The sequence below is a fragment of the Babylonia areolata genome, chromosome 25, assembly GCF_041734735.1.
Source record: "Babylonia areolata isolate BAREFJ2019XMU chromosome 25, ASM4173473v1, whole genome shotgun sequence".
Classification (NCBI taxonomy): Eukaryota; Metazoa; Mollusca; class Gastropoda; order Neogastropoda; family Buccinidae; genus Babylonia; species Babylonia areolata.
Genome location: NC_134900.1, coordinates 28,045,542 through 28,051,140, shown reverse-complemented (window position 1 = coordinate 28,051,140; position 5,599 = coordinate 28,045,542).

Genomic DNA, 5,599 nt, shown 5'->3' with positions numbered 1-5,599 from the left:
CAATTTCTCTTCTGTGGAGTCCATTAAGTAATTTTCTATAATTCTTGAATATCCCTTTCAGATATTCATCTTTGGTTCAACATGTTTTATACCCGTCCTCTTCCACCTTTTAAACTTCTTCTGCGTTCACTCGTATGCACATGAGTGGGCTTTTACGTGTATGACCGTTTTTACCCCGCCATGTAGGCAGCCATACTCCGTTTTCGGGGGTGTGCATGCTGGGTATGTTCTTGTTTCCATAACCCACCGAACGCTGACATGGATTACAGGATCTTTAACGTGTGTATTTGATCTTCTGCTTGCATATACACACGAAGGGGGTTCAGGCACTGGCAGGTCTGCACATATGTTGACCTGGGAGATCGTAAAAATCTCCACCGTTTACCCACCAGGCACCGTCACCGTGATTCAAACCCGGGACCCTCAGATTGACAGTCCAACGCTTTAACCACTCGGCTGTTGCGCCCGTCCACCTTTTAAACAATAAGATTCAAATTGATATTAAAACAAAATACCAACAATCACCAGTATGCTTGACAGAGGAAGGTGGCAGAATAGTTAAGACGCTTGAAGGGTCTGGGTTTGAATCCCGCTTTCACCCTTTCTCCCAAGTTTGGTTTAGGCAAAGAAGACGAGGTACATTTTGTTTTTCGTTGTCCAGCCCTTTGTAGAATTAGAGAAAAATATATACCACTTAAGTACTATCGACAGCCATGTTTATTCAAACTGAGTTTGTTATTGTCATCCACGAGACTTGCTGATATATGGAATCTGGCACTGTTTTTACGCCAGGCATTTAAATTTCGGGATATCGTGACATCTTAAGATGCTGTACTTCATTGCAGCGTTTATGTAATATGTGTACTTATTATGGTTGGTTGTATATTTTCATTTTGTTTGTTATTACTTATATTGTCACTTACCCCTTCATAAGGGGCCTAGGCCTATTAATGAATAAATATTCTGAATCTGAATCTGAATCCCAAGTTTGGCCGGAAAATCAAACTGAGTGTCTAGTCATTTGGATGAGACAATAAACCAAGGTCCTGTGTGTAGCACTCATTTGACACACTGAAAAAAAACCCATGGCAACCAGAGTGATGTCCTCTGGCAATATTCAGTTGGAGAAATCCACTCTGTTAGGTACACAAAATCTATATGCATGCACTCGAGGCCTGACTAAGCACGTTGGGTTGTGCAGCTGGTCAGGCATCTACCATGCAGATGTGGTGTAGTGTCTATGGGTTTGTACGAACGCAGTAACGCCGCCTTGAGAAACTGAAACAGAAAATGGTAAACTGCGTGACAGGACATTAACTCTCTCCATACGAACGGCGAAAGAGACGACGTTAACAGCGTTTCACCCCAATTACCATCATCAAAATATTGCAAGCGGAAGGCTCTTATACTGAAGAGGTGAATGTTGACAAAGAATACCACAATTCTGATGACGGAAGCTAAAGGTTGGGTCATTCAGAAACCCACAGGACATCCGAGGGGTCTGTGTAGAGGAGAAGAGAGGACTGGCCGTACTGAGTGAGTTAAACAAAAATCCCTCCTCCTCCACAAACACAGCCAATGATTCAGCATGACCGTATACAAGAAGGCCTCAGACACACACACTCTGTCCAGAAAAGACAACACAAAAACAAAGAGAGCAGACAAAGTGAAAGAGAGAGACCTATGTGCAGACCTGCTAGTGCTTGAACCCCCATTGTGTGTATATATATATATGTATATACATGCACGCAGAAGGTCAAATACGCACGTTGAAGATCCTCTTAACAATTTCAGTGTTTGGCGGTTTATGGAAACAAGAATATATCCAGCATGCACACTCCTGAAAACGGATGGTTGCTTACTGGGTTTAAAAAAGACTACCAAAAAACAAAAAGAAAAACAACAATAAATGATCATACATGTAAAAGGTTACGTTTGTGTGTGAAACCCGACTGAATGACACTGTGTCGTGTCACTATTCTGTGTCATGTCACTATGTCCCTATGTGTTATGCCACTATTCTTTGTCACTATGTGTTATGTGTCACTATACGTATAATGTCACATATGTTGTGTATCTGTTCTAAGTTACTATATTATTCTGTGTATTTCTCGTGTCACTATATTGCCACTATGTGTGATGTCACTGTATGTCGTGTATCTCTTGTCACTTTATGTCACTGTGTTTTGTGTCAGTATTCTGTGTCACCACATATCATGTATGTTGTGTCCCTATTCTCTGTCACTATGTGTTGTGTATCTGTTGTGTCACTATTCTTTGTCAGTATGTGTTGTGTCAGTATGTGTCATATGTCTGTCGTGTCAATAGTTTGTCAGTATATGTTGTGCCACTATTCTGTCACTATGTGTTGTGTCACTATGTGTCTTGTCAATATTATGTGTCATGTCACAATTCTATGTCACTATGTGGCATGTCACTGTGTAATGTCCCTATTCTATGTCACTATGTGTCATGTCACTGTTCTATGTCACACATGTCCCTATTCTGTGTCACTATGTGTCATGTCACTGTTCTATGTCACACATGTCCCTATTCTGTGTCACTATGTGTCATGTCACTGTTCTATGTCACAATGTGGCATGTCGCTATTTTCTGTCACTATGTGTCCTGTCAGTGTCACTATGAAATATTCTACCTTCTGTATTGCAAAATGAATATTGCATATGTGTCTTGGGTGGGCTCAGTTGAGGTAGGGTGTGCTAAAATCCACTGACTCAACAGTGATAGTAGTAGTAAAACTACAGACATCTATAAAGGGTCTGTAGTAGTAGTAGTAGCAGTAGTCCCTCTTTTTTTTTCTCTCCGTGTTTCCTTCTCTCCTTTTTCTTCTTCTTCCAATGGCTCCGAATTGTTGCAATGGCAATCTGTCTGAGAATTACAAAGGGAGGTAGCTTTTGCATCAACTTGGTGGCCGAAGAGTAGTAGAGGTTGTTTCCCTTACACTGCTGGTTGTCTCGGGACTGCGCTTCCGGGACAAGCAGGCTACCGGCTCTACGAAGATGAAGAAGAAGAAGAAAGAAAGGATTTGGATAATATTTCTAATTCTTAGTGTTGGGATCATGTACCAGAGTAGCAGATGAATGACGGGCTCAGTGGAGCTGTGCCGGTCGGGGTTTATCCCCGGGGAGCTCAAAGAAGAGGTGAAGAAGTTCAGAAGCAAGTTCAGAGGCAGCTGCGCAGAGCCGCGTACTGGGATTTACCTGAACAAAATCTTCACTACATCCAGAGACACAGGACCGGACCAAGCGCCAGAGCCAAAGTAAAAATGCTTCTGGTCGTTCATTAAACACCAGAAGTCGTCAAACACAGGAGTGGCCCCACTGAAGGCTGACGGACGCCTCAGTGACCTCAGACCCCTCAGCACAGGCTGAGATTCTGAACAGGCATTTCCAGTCAGTCTTCAGCAAAGGAAATGAATACTCGACAGAAGAATTCACCCAGAAATGCAACATGAAACCAGCAGACTTCCCTGAATTTGATGACATCAAAATATCAGCGGAGGGAGTAAAGAAGTTGTTGCAGGAACTAAAGCCAGATAAAACAAGTGGACCAGACATCAGCCCACGTATACTCAAATAGTTGGCATCAGAAACTGCCCCAATCCAACCAACAATATTCCAGTCATCCCTTTCCACCGGGACAGTTCCATCTGACTGGAAGGATGCCAATGTCACTCCAATTTTCAAAAAAGGAGAGCAATATGATCCGGCAGACTACCGCCCAGTATCCCGCTAACTAGCAAACCCTCAGTGTAAGATCATCAGCGGAGCACATTATCACCCGTGCAATAATGCAACATCTAGAACGACATGGGATACTACGAGACTGAGAACAGCATGGCTTCTGGAAGAGAAAATCTTGTGAGACCCAGCTCCTGAAATTTATTGACGAACTCCTGGAATGCACAGAGCAGCCTGGGGAAAACAGACAAACGTCCTTATCATGGACTTTGCTAAGGCGTTTGACAAAGGCAACCTGACTGCCAGCCTACTCCTGCATAAACTCCATCACTACGGAGTTCGCGGACAGACCAAAGAGTGGATCACGGATTTCCTCAGAAACCAGAGGCAAGCAGTGGTAGTGAATGGAGACACCGAGCTCCAGTTACACAGATGTGCGTTCCGGAGTACCCTAAGGATCAGTACTGGGACCATGCCTCTTCCTAGTGTATATTAACGACCTGCCTGAGAACTTATCATCGAAAGCAAGGCTGTTTGCAGACGACACTGCAATTTACAAAGTAATAGCAGAACCCCAGGACCAAGCCCAGCTACAAGACCTAAAAAAACCTCGCTGAGTGGGAGACTGAAGAGGTGGGACACTGATAGTTCTCCATCCTGGCAAATGCAACACCTTGATCGTGACAAAAGGCAGGACTGAACCCAAAAGAGCATGAATATACGCTCCACGGACAAACACTGACTACAGAGGGTAGACTCCACTCAATATCTAGGAGTCACGATAACGAAAGACCTGAGCTGGAGAAAGTACATTGAGAACATCTGCTCCAAAGCAAACAAGACCTTAGGCTTTTTGAGGACTGAGGAACTATCTGAAAATTAGTTCCCAGACCATCAGGGAACTAGCGTACAAGGTATTTGTCCACCCCATCCTGGAGCATTCATCATCAGTCTGGGATCCCTACCAACAACAGGACATTGATCTCCTCGAGGCGGTCCAGAGACGAGCAGCCAGATTTGTGCTGAGACCGGCTACCGGAAAACCTCGAGTGTATCAGCAATACAACAAGACCTTGGATGGTCCTCCCTCAGTGCAACAACTGACGCCGCCAAACAGCCAGACTGACCATGCTATAAAATCAAGAAAAAATATGTAAGCATGGATTCACTGAAAGAAAAACTGGTATCACCACCGCCACGGCAGCGATGCACCCACACTGAGCAGCTGGAGCGAATCTTCTGCAAAACTAGGTTTCCTCCCACGTACCATCCGGGATTGGAACGCCTTGCCCCAGAGAGCCGCAGAGGCCAGCTCAGTCGACATCTTTGTATCGATGGTCTCCAGGATATAGATACCAGAATATACCTTTTTCTTTTTTTTTTTCTTCTTTTTCTTTAAGAAACCGATGTAGACCTGGATGTATCTTCCGCAGACCCCCTTTTATTCAGTGGTAGAATAGTCAGGTATCAGTGTTGACTGTGATCACTCAGTTACGGAAGGAAGGAAGGAAGGAGCGCTTCGCTAGCCGGAGTGGTCCAGCTAGATACCTGCGAAATAATGTCCTTTTTTCATTTTTGTATTAATTTTTTTTTTTTCTAAGAGTTAGTGCTTTTTCCTGCAGATCCCCCATACAGTGACAGAATAATCAAATGTGATTGTGGTCACCGCCGTTTACGGAAGGAGGGGAGGAAGACACAAAAAGAACGAAAGCTTCTACAAAGTTACTGAACAGACAGAACAAAGAAAATAATGTAAGAACGATCACAATAAAACTTTTTCTTAGTCAAGATCAGATATATAGAATAAATAAATAAATAAGAAAAGTGATGCTTTTGCCTGCTATTCTTATAATGACTTATTCTTAAACGGGTCATTTCCTTTCACAAGTATTTATCAC